We start from the raw sequence: 12164 nt of genomic DNA, 5'->3' as shown, positions 1-12164 counted from the left end.
CGGGCCAGTCAAACACAGGTCCATATATAGAGACAGGCCAGTCAAACACAGGTCCATATATACTGAGACAGGCCAGTCAAACACAGGTCCATATATAGAGACAGGCCAGTCAAACACAGGTCCATATATAGAGACAGGCCAGTCAAACACAGGTCCATTTATACTGAGACAGGCCAGTCAAACACAGGTCCATTTATAGAGACAGGCCAGTCAAACACAGGTCCATTTATAGAGACAGGCCAGTCAAACACAGGTCCATTTATAGAGACAGGTCAGTCAAACACAGGTCCATTTATAGAGACAGGCCAGTCAAACACAGGTCCATTTATAGAGACAGGCCAGTCAAACACAGGTCCATTTATAGAGACAGGCCAGTCAAACACAGGTCCATTTATAGAGACAGGCCAGTCAAACACAGGTCCATTTATAGAGACAGGCCAGTCAAACACAGGTCCATATATACTGAGGCCAGTCAAACACAGGTCCATATATAGAGACAGGCCAGTCAAACACAGGTCCATATATACTGAGGCCAGTCAAACACAGGTCCATATATAGAGACAGGCCAGTCAAACACAGGTCCATATATACTGAGGCCAGTCAAACACAGGTCCATATATAGAGACAGGCCAGTCAAACACAGGTCCATTTATAGAGACAGGCCAGTCAAACACAGGTCCATACTGTATATACTGAGGCCAGTCAAACACAGGTCCATATATAGAGACAGGCCAGTCAAACACAGGTCCATATATACTGAGGCCAGTCAAACACAGGTCCATTTATAGAGACAGGCCAGTCAAACACAGGTCCATTTATACTGAGGCCAGTCAAACACAGGTCCATTTATAGAGACAGGCCAGTCAAACACAGGTCCATATATACTGAGGCCAGTCAAACACAGGTCCATTTATAGAGACAGGCCAGTCAAACACAGGTCCATATATACTGAGGCCAGTCAAACACAGGTCCATTTATAGAGACAGGCCAGTCAAACACAGGTCCATATATACTGAGGCCAGTCAAACACAGGTCCATTTATAGAGACAGGCCAGTCAAACACAGGTCCATTTATACTGAGGCCAGTCAAACACAGGTCCATTTATAGAGACAGGCCAGTCAAACACAGGTCCATTTATACTGAGGCCAGTCAAACACAGGTCCATTTATACTGAGGCCAGTCAAACACAGGTCCATTTATAGAGACAGGCCAGTCAAACACAGGTCCATTTATAGAGACAGGCCAGTCAAACACAGGTCCATTTATACTGAGGCCAGTCAAACACAGGTCCATTTATAGAGACAGGCCAGTCAAACACAGGTCCATTTATACTGAGGCCAGTCAAACACAGGTCCATTTATAGAGACAGGCCAGTCAAACACAGGTCCATTTATAGAGACAGGCCAGTCAAACACAGGTCCATTTATACTGAGGCCAGTCAAACACAGGTCCATTTATAGAGACAGGTCAGTCAAACACAGGTCCATTTATAGAGACAGGCCAGTCAAACACATGTCCATTTATAGAGACAGGCCAGTCAAACACAGGTCCATTTATAGAGACAGGTCAGTCAAACACAGGTCCATTTATAGAGACAGGCCAGTCAAACACAGGTCCATTTATAGAGACAGGCCAGTCAAACACAGGTCCATTTATAGAGACAGGCCAGTCAAACACAGGTCCATTTATAGAGACAGGCCAGTCAAACACAGGTCCATTTATAGAGACAGGCCAGTCAAACACAGGTCCATATATACTGAGGCCAGTCAAACACAGGTCCATATTTACTGAGACAGGTCAGTCAAACACAGGTCCATATACTGAGACAGGTCAGTCAAACACAGGTCCATTTATACTGAGGCCAGTCAAACACAGGTCCATTTATACTGAGGCCAGTCAAACACAGGTCCATTTATACTGAGGCCAGTCAAACACAGGTCCATTTATAGAGACAGGCCAGTCAAAAACAGGTCCATTTATATGAGAACACACCCAGAACTATAACTATTGTAAATGGCCTATTGTTAGAAATGGAAAAACTGCATTTATCTAATTAGGAAAATGGTCCATGAGGAAAGTTACCATTCATTGCTCTTCTATTTCTGTGCTTATACATCTAGAGCCAAGTGGTGTACTATTTGGAGCCCGCACACACGCACACGCACGTGCACATGCGCGCACACGCAGGCACGCAGGCACACACACACACGCACACGCACACACACACACACACACACACACACACACACACACACACACACACACACACACACACACACACACACACACACACACACACACACACACACACCATCTAATAATCCGACAGCCGGGGTTGTGGGGTGGGAAATTATATAGTTTTTTTTATTGGCCTAAAATATTGTCTACATACATTCATGAATCCACTTGCTGGCCAGCTGTCGGTATTGAGCAATTTGTTTTATAGGGTTTATTTGTGACCATACCATTGACATCCTATATAAGGCAAAATTGTCAAAGTTTCATTAGGCTATTTTGAATGCATTAGTTTTGCACAAAAAAACGGCAATTTGTCCAATTTGGTTATACCAACAGTCCTATGCAGTCAAGTCCGAGACCCTACCAAAACCCTATCCTAACCCTAACCGCACGCTGACGGCACGGTGATATTTAACCCGCAACACGGGTTACTTTTCACCTGTAGCGCATGTCGGGGAGCGACAGTGTTGTCGGAGTAATGACTGTAGGACTGTTGGTATGTCTAATCAACGTATGCACCCCACGGGCAAGTGGCACGCGGGTGTTTAGCTGAGGGGTGAATTCACCCAACACCGGGCAAGCGCCTCTGACACCAGACTGATTAATCAGGCCTACACCTCAAAATACATACATCAATAATAGGATCTATTACATCACTAGCCTAGGCTGTACCCACGCTGTACATAATTTGGTGTTCATATATTCGAACGGGTAAGGACTAGTTATCATATTTTTTGAGCAGTGCCATAACCACGTATTGGTTGGAAGAGGGATTTGATATAGTAAAGATAGATTTTAGGTTGATCCCAGATTTGGGTCACAAGGTGGCGGTAATGCACCAATAACTGGTTGCCATGGTTGCCATCTGCCGTAAAGCAAAGAAGAAGCTGCTGCTATTGCGCATGCGTGAACCACGCTGTTGTGCATGCGTGTTGTTTTTCATGGGGGCGAGGAACAAATCAGCGTGGTGAAAAATGTCTCAAAAACGAGGTAGAATGCGTCAAACGGACTCTCTAAGGCTGAGGCTGTCGATAAATGAACACCTGACGTCGGTGGGAGAGGAGATATTGTGTGTTTTGGAAAAACAGCAGAGTGATGCTGGGCAGCTGAAGCTTGTCAGAGTGTTTGTGTTGGAGCGCCTCAGCACTGCTGCAGGATTCATGTTCAGCCTCTTCCAGAGCGAGATGGAGACACTAGAAACTCTGCTGAAGAGACAGGACAAACTTCTGGACGTCGTTTTACAGCCACAAGTCATATTATACAGACCAGGTTTGTTAAGCTGACAAATCAACAATAAGAGAAAGCTGTGTCCAGTCAGCTAGGATAAGGCTTCGGTGGCCGAGCTCTTCAAAATAAAAGTATGCGCTGAAGTAAACACAAACGATTAATTTGCAACATTAAAACAATACATACGAAAATATACAACACAAATTATGTGTTGTATAATGTTAGACATTTGACAAATGACATTAACAAATGAAGACCCGTTTTTTGTCCAGTGTCCACTCTGGTCTGGAAATGGCACTTTTTTACCTAGCCGCAATTTGCAACTCTAGTTTTTTTTATAATGGGATGAATCTAGAGTTGCAATACCCTCCATTGACTCCCCACTCATCCAATTTGGTTTGTGATCTGCTTGTCTTAAACAACGTTAAACTCACAAACATTGCAGCTGTAGTCCAAGCTTGAATTATCCTCTTTCAATCTGCCGAGCTTGTTTTTCATAAAAATCCCCCGTAGACATGTTATGAGCTACTTTCTGTCAAGACATCCTCTGCAGGTGATTCTTTTTCAAGTGTTGCAGTTTGGAAGCTCGTTTTTGTTAACGGGATTTTACACTTCTCCCGCTTAGCGGAGAGTGGGGTTTGCAAGGGACATGCACTCCAGTGAACAGCATTTATCCAATTAGATAATTTGTTAAGGCTATTGACCGTTATGAATGTTAATACAAAATACCACAACTATAATTTGAATAAGCATTTGAAATTACAAATGTTACTTTTCAGCATTCCAATTAAAAAAAATCAGGATTTCAATTAAAATGTACCAAATAATAGCTGATCTACAAATGTGTCCAATTTAAAGGGATACTAACACTATAGCCATTTTAAATACAACTTTTAGGGCAGATATAAGTACTCTAGTATATGCCATTTAAAGACATCATAAATGCATTTTTCAAATAAATATGACTTATAACACAATAATTACGAGGTCTCAACCTCTTATTTTGAAGGCCTTATCCTAGCTAGCACCAACGCGGAAGTAACCCGGAAGTCTTATCCTAGTTGACTGGACACTGGTCATTTAAGATATGCTATAGCTCTTCTCTCCTCCTTGTGTCTGTGTAAAGAGGTTTCCCCTGAACATGAGGAGAGGAGGTCCAGTCTGGTCAAGGAGGAACCACAACCCTCACAACATGAGGAGAGGAGGTCCAGTCTGGTCAAGGAGGAACCACAACCCTCACAACATGAGGAGAGGAGGTCCAGTCTGGTCAAGGAGGAACCACAACCCTCACATGAGGAGAGGAGGTCCAGTTTGGTCAAGGAGGAACCACAACCCTCACAACATGAGGAGAGGAGGTCCAGTCTGGTCAAGGAGGAACCACAACCTACACACATTAAAGAGGAAAACATGGAAGAGGAGGTTGATGTGTCAACGTTGACATTACTACATGGGAAGACAAGGTGCTACACACGCTCGGGTAAAAGAAAACTAAATAAAAATAAGCATCACTAATTTGAGTCTAAAAGTCATACTATAGCAGCCCATAGCCTACATTCTTCTAGGTCAGATGGGGGTGGGTTCAGAAACAAAACAAATGTTTTGGAGTGAGTGAGTGGCAATGTGAGTTTAATGCAATCATATGCCAGTGCTCTGATCAGGTTTATTTGGGACCGATCCCAATCACAGATTGTTTTTTTCTCACGAACGACTTATGCGTAAGGGGATTTGAATATTTCTAAAATGATCTGATGTCAAAACCCACGTCCAAACGGTTCCTTTGTGTGTGTGTGGAGGAAGGGGAGAATGTTTAGGCCTGTCACAAAGATGCAAATCGATATTATTGTGACTGCAGCTCGCATTTACTATGAACATGTGCTTTTCCTGTCACTTAGTTAGCTTGTAGATCGGCTATTTTCAGCATGCAACCAAGTGTAAAATGACTTGTGTCTTACTGATACTGGATATTTTGTCCACTAGTCCCTTGCAAACATTTTAGTCTAGTTTTTTATTAGTTGACGAAATTGTCAATATATGTAGTCTTACTTTTAGTCATCTTAGCTTTCATTTAGTTTCCATTTAGTTTTCGTCAGTGAAAAAGGGTAGTCGAGGAACATTTTTCGTCAGTTTTATTCGACGAAATCAGTGTGTGTGTGTGTGTGTGTGTGTGTGTGTGTGTGTGTGTGTGTGTGTGTGTGTGTGTGTGTGTGTGTGTGTGTGTGTGTGTGTGTGTGTGTGTGTGTGTGTGTGTGTGTGTGTGTGTGTGTGTGTGTGTGTGTGTGTGTGTGTGTGTGTGTGTGTGTGTGTGTGTGTTCATCAGATGTTAATTAGGAAGATAGGCTGATTACTATAAACAGCTGACTGACAGCTGATTGTGCTTCATTTCATCTGTGTTTTAAAACATTTGTTTTAGCAGGGAATAGTTCATTGTATATCACTAGAATTTCGCGGGCCTTCGGCCCGCTCATCCTAGCTCCCTGCGCGTCGCAAATCGGAGGAAGGAAATTGTGAGAGCAAAGGTAGACAAAGTCACAACATTTCAAAATGTAGTTCTCAGTGTATTTTTAATGGAGTCTGAGTGTTTTTTTAGGAAAGAATGTTAATGTTAACCGTGAATGTGTAGTAAAAGAAGCTGCAGTGCCATGAGGTTGCACAGATTTGGCCAGTAGAGCCTGCAGAATGGGATCATCATCATCTTCAGTGATGTAGTTCAATCAGAAATGGGATTTGTGAGAATGCAACAGCCTATACATTGCAGAGGCTGCAGAATTGGGGAAACAGAGAAGGTAGGGATAAAGTATACATTGAGACATCTCCACCAGGTATGTTGTGAATGGAATGACAATGCTATGTCTATGTTTGATTATCAGTTATGTAGACTAATCAACAATGAGACTTGTAAGAATGCAACAGCCTTACGTTGATGGGATGGTTTGGGGAAGACGCAGTTGTCGTGGAAAGGCCAACTTAGCAAAGGAACAATTGTATTTGGCAGCTGATCCAGAGGAGGGCGTGGAGGAGTGGGGTGATGTGGAAGGGGTGTTTGTGTTTCTGGTTCCAGAGATTGTCATGGTTGAGCCTGCAGAAAAGGAGACACAGATAAGGGATGAATCAACCACACAATGTGACATGTCCACCACAGATCATGTGAAAGGTAGTGATATTTCTGGAAAGTGTTAATCCGTGTTAGCAGCAGTTATGTATTATTCAGAAATGACATATGTAGAAATGACATGTAGCAATGCAACAGCCTTACCTCAATGGGGATGCTTGAGGGTGATGAGGTGCCTGGGAAATCCATTGGGGCAGAGGGTGTTGAGGTATTCCACGTTGAACCGCATTCTGTCTTGGTAGTTCTCCAGGGTGTATGTGTAGTGGGACAATGTGATAGTTGTATTAGAGTTATTGAGGTGAAAGTGTAGATGTGAGTGTAGTGCGTTGGTTACCTGTGGTTTCTGCTGTGGCCATTGGCTGTGTTGTAGCCATCATGTGCTGCTGTTTGTCCAGGTTATGCTGAGCTGAGAAATTAAGACGGGAGTGTATGTGACTATATATTCAGTACATGTAGGTATAACATACACACATATGCGTAATGCATTGAGGCAGAGGGCAACATATCTGAGGCCTTACCTCTGGTCCGTCTCACTCTGTCACGTGTTTGCTCCCGCCTGCGCTGACCTGGGTATGGATGTCAGTAGTGTGTGTAGACACAGAGGTACAAAATGTTATCGACATGTTATGCAGAGATATGTAGATCGATGTCTCTATACAGTGTGTCAGGATGCTCGGTACCAAGCAGTAAGGTTATCTGAATAACAGAAGTCAGTACCTCTGGCCTCAGCCACGTCCAATGAAGGTGTGTTGGCCATTTGTGGAGGAGTGCTGCCCTGGTGTTGAGCTGTGAAGTGATGTGTAGAGAGATAGTATGAGTTATGTAGAGCACAGGGTGTGAGTGTAGTGTACACAATTAATGTAGGTTATGTGATGAAGATACTGCAGTATCTGTGGAGAAAGAAACAGCAGTGTATTGCATTGTGCAATGTGCTGTGCAAAGTGTAGTTTTGAGCAAGTTTACCTGGTACATGTTGTGCTGCAGCTGCTGGAACCAAGCGTTGTGTTGGGGCTGTTGGCGTGTGAGTGGCGTGGGAGGGTCCATGTAGTAGTTCAGCTGCTTGATGCATGCATTTGCGTGTAGCTGTTGGCGATGGATGTTTTGCAGCCTATACATTGCAGAGGCTGCAGAATTGGGGAAACAGAGAAGGTAGGGATAAAGTATACATTGAGACATCTCCACCAGGTATGTTGTGAATGGAATGACAATGCTATGTCTATGTTTGATTATCAGTTATGTAGACTAATCAACAATGAGACTTGTAAGAATGCAACAGCCTTACGTTGATGGGGATGGTTTGGGGAAGACGCAGTTGTCGTGGAAAGGCCAACTTAGCAAAGGAACAATTGTATTTGGCAGCTGATCCAGAGGAGGGCGTGGAGGAGTGGGGTGATGTGGAAGGGGTGTTTGTGTTTCTGGTTCCAGAGATTGTCATGGTTGAGCCTGCAGAAAAGGAGACACAGATAAGGGATGAATCAACCACACAATGTGACATGTCCACCACAGATCATGTGAAAGGTAGTGATATTTCTGGAAAGTGTTAATCAGTGTTAGCAGCAGTTATGTATTATTCAGAAATGACATATGTAGAAATGACATGTAGCAATGCAACAGCCTTACCTCAATGGGGATTGTAGGGCCAGGAAGAACAGCGCGAAGCAAGTCTCGAAAAACCACATTGGCAGTATGATGTTCCGGCTGTCCTTCTTTCTGCTTTATGGCATAGGTGAGAGCTTCTGGGTTACCTGTCCTTGAGCTGGCAACATAAAGCTGTCCGTGACTGAAGACAGGGGACGAAAGCCAGACCCCCACTCTTGTAAGTGTCTGGCCTTGGGATTTATTGATGGTGGTGGCAAAAGCGGTGCGGACTGGAAACTGTCGTCTGGCCCACTCAAAGTAGGAATGTCTAGGATCAGGAATGAACTTGATTCGAGGGATCAGGACTTCCTTTTGTGTGGCTGCAAGTTTGCACAGCAGCAGTTTGTTGTTGAGGGTTCTCAGGAAAAACAGTTTGGTGCCATTGCAGAGTCCGTCTTTGGGGCTGATGTTGCGCAGTAGCATCAAGGGCATTCCTGGCTTGAGGGTGATGAGGTGCCTGGGAAATCCATTGGGGCAGAGGGTGTTGAGGTATTCCACGTTGAACCGCATTCTGTCTTGGTAGTTCTCCAGGGTGTCAGCACTGCTCAGGTTGGTTGACAGACCTGGTACCCAGGTCTCCATTAGGTCGTTGATGGTGTCCACGTCCTTGTTGGTAGGGGCAAGTATTGATCGGCCATCCAGCCAGCCGGTAGTAGTGAAGTTGTTGGACATATTGGGAAATATAGTTTGGCAAAACATCTTCATGGAGCTCTCCTCCGCTGTGTGGTCATTACAATTTACAATTTACAATTTAGGCATTTAGCAGACGCTCTTAATCCAGAGCGACTTACATTAGGCAAGAACAAAAGTATGGGAATACATCACATATATAAAATGCATTTATCAAGAAACATGCGTAAGCTAAGAACGTAACTAGAACATATCTATATAATGACACTATACATATTAAATATACATATATACTATACTATGCTATACATATGTACTATGATGTGCTATGACTACATACAATGCAATTATTGTGCTGTCTACATGACATGCTATAAGTCTGTTTCAAATGCTATCTAAGTCTAAAAAGTGCTATCTAAGGGGGTAGGATAAGTGCTATGGGCCATGATGGAGTCTGAAAAGGTGGGTCTTCAGACTACGGCGGAAGATTGGGAGTGATGCTGCAGTTCTGATTGCAACGGGGAGTGCATTCCACAGTTTTGGGGCCAGAAGGGAGAAGAGTTTGGGACGTGTGGAGCGTTGTCCCGGCGTTTTTAGTGAGGGTACTTCCAGCTTTCCTGCGTTGGCTGATCTGAGTGCGCGGGAGGGTTTGTAGGGTTCAATCATGCTTGCAAGATATGGGGGAGCCATACCTTTGGTTGCTTTGAATGCCAGCATTGTCTGTGTCTGTGTTGTGTCTGTGTTGCTTTGAATGTGGAAATACCTGTCATCTGGGATGAAGATGAAGTCGTTTGCATCGTTGGCTGTACCATCACCAATGCGGAGTGTCCATTGGTCAAAGGCCTTCAGGTCTTGGTTTTCACTGGCCCTGACTCGCATGTTCTCTGTGAGGCTGGAGACTTGGAAGTGTTGCCAGAGGCCTGAGTTATTGAGGCAGCTGTTGACAATTTGGGCAGGATTAGCCCCTTGAACCACTGGAAGACACTGGCGGAAGTCGCTGGCCAAGATGATGATTTTCCCACCAAATGGACAGTCTGGCTTGTTCATCAGGTCTTTCAGAGTGTAGTCAAGTCCCTCTAGCAAGAAGCGGTGCAGCATGGTTGCCTCATCAATGAGCAGGAGGCGTGCCCGTCGCACCAGCTTGGCTAGGCTGCTTTGAGCTGTGATGTGGAAGGGTGTGTGTTCTGTTGGGTTGAGAGGTGCTTTCATCCGCGAATGGAATGTTCTGCCTAGGTGTAGGAGTTGTGCAGCAATGCCAGTCGTTGCCATGGCAAGGGCAATACAGCCACCAGGTTCCAGACTGCGCACAGCGTCCAGTAGTGCATTGAGTAGGAAGGTCTTACCACAACCGCCACGTGCTGATATGAACAGTTGTAAGTTGGCCTGTTGCTGGACTGCCGTCATGACAGTGTCGTAAATCTGTTGTTGTGCAGCAGTGAATTGTGGAATGGTTGCCTGTACATTGGCTTTCAGCTGGGCCACATCATAGTCCAGCTCCTCACGGATAAGAGGCTCTTCGATGTTGACCAGCCCATGGACAGTGGCCTTTTCCTCATCTGTCATTTTTTCCAGGAGGAAGTCTTGGAGGTCATGTTCATGTGACTGGAGGCGGACTTGCAGATCCAGTCTCACCATGGTTTTGAGTTGCTGGTCAGTGAAGGTCGTTGCACTCTGCTGTGCTCTCCGCTTGAAGTCATCTGTCCAGTCTGGCCAGAAGTCGTTAAACAGGCTTGCAGGGTTCGCTGGTTGGCAGAAGATGAGGATGATGACGAATAGGGCACGAATCTGGGGGCAGAGGTGAGTGGCAGCAGCCTCAGTAAGGACAGTGGACCACTCTTGGTCATCATCCAACAGGCCAAGCTCCCTGCACACTGCCTGGTAGGTGTCAAGGCGGCTGCCATTGACTGAGTAGAGGTCCTCAAAACTTGTTTTCCCTTTGGAGTGGTCATTGTGGAGGAGCAGTCTCAGGTAGAACACATCTCCAGCTAGGGGGCTGATGGTGTGGACACGGCCAACGGAGAAAGCGTTGTTTTTTCTGAGTTGCCACTTGTTGTTTTTGTAGGTGTATTTGTGAGGCATGTCAACATAGCGCTGCATGGTCATAGGGTTGTAATCTGGACCTTTGGCTGTCTTCTGTTGAGCATTCAGTTTGAAGAAAGCAGTCAACTCTGTCTGTCTGCCCTGCTCCACCACATTCTCCTCATCACCCTCGGCGAAAACGACGTATTGCTCGTGTTCCAGATGCAAGCGGAGGACTTGAACAGGAGGCTTGTTGGCGGATATGGGGAATGCAAAGAGTTTCCAGCAGGCCTCACTTGACCCAACAGAACGCATGTCTTCATAGTCCCTAATCTCATCACGGGCAGCCTGGGCGCCCTCAACTTCAACACAAATCATTGCACGGTCCGGCCCCTTGGTCACATATTTGTAGAGATATTTGGCCGCAAGTGCAGAGATGCATACTTCTACGTTGATGTGGCAGTTGTATCGGAGGCTGAGGTAGGGGTTGTAGGGCACTACCCAACTGTTGTTGATGTGGTTCCCATTTTTTTTTGCAGTTCGGCCACCATTATCTGGAGAGCGACGGCGGTAGATAGGATAACTTGTTTCGTCACCAACTGTTGTTCTGGGCTGGAAGGGTTTGGGGAAGTTCTTCTTGCAGGCTTTGCAGTTGGAGCCGGCTTTCTTCTCCATGCAGGGATTGTTGGGATGCTCTTGTCCACAGGGACCGTGGATCATGTTAGCAAGTACAATGTCCCACAGTGGCTGGCGCCTTGCTTTTTCTTGGGCAGAGATCCCATTTTCATGCGGGTCAGGGGGAAGTTCTGCACAGACAATTTGGTCCACTTGGGCTGGTGTCTTGGGTTTGTCCTGCTCTGCTAGAATGAGGAGGATGTGCGAGTGAGGCAAGCCGCGTTTTTGAAATTCTATGACCCAGCGGTGGGCAATGGCTAGGCCAAAGATGTGTCTTGTGATGAGGTCATGCATGACCTGATCTTTCTTGAGTTTGAATACCCGGGCCACCAGGTCAGGTCGGTCTTGGGGTGTCTGGCCAGGGGTGAGGGCAGCTACGATCTCTGGCCCGTGAGGATTGCAGGTGACCGTGATGAAAAGGTCTGGCTTTCGCATGTGGCGGACTATGGCCATAGCGTCCTGGAACTTGCTGTGGTACCAGCGTGGACTGCCATGGAAAGAGCTAGCAAGGATGGCTCTACCCACAGCATGTTCCTGCTCATTGTGGTGGACAGAGTGAGATGGAGCACTCCGTTCCCGTCTACGCACAGCCACAACCTGTTGTAGTTGTTTGAAGCTGTCAGCCCG

General features: G+C 45.7%; 1 long non-coding RNA gene across 2 annotated transcripts; it reads right to left on the bottom strand.

Moving 5' to 3' along the window:
• Window positions 1–6754: 6754 nt before the first annotated feature.
• On the bottom strand, window positions 6755–7599 carry LOC306919531. Of its 2 annotated transcripts, XR_013789565.1 has the most exons (5): window positions 7539–7599; window positions 7293–7361; window positions 7094–7141; window positions 6910–6981; window positions 6755–6819 (listed from the first exon to the last, which is right to left on the bottom strand). It is a non-coding gene; the product is annotated as an uncharacterized lncRNA (long non-coding RNA). The 2 variants fall into 2 exon arrangements; XR_013789566.1 differs by having other exon boundaries at window positions 6778–6981.
• Window positions 7600–12164: the final 4565 nt, after the last annotated feature.

The sequence above is a fragment of the Electrona antarctica genome (genome assembly GCF_951216825.1).
Source record: "Electrona antarctica genome assembly, contig: scaffold_26, whole genome shotgun sequence".
NCBI lineage: Eukaryota > Metazoa > Chordata > Actinopteri > Myctophiformes > Myctophidae > Electrona > Electrona antarctica.
The sequence above is the reverse complement of the archived record's forward strand: the minus strand, read 5'-3'. Positions and strand labels throughout refer to the sequence as shown.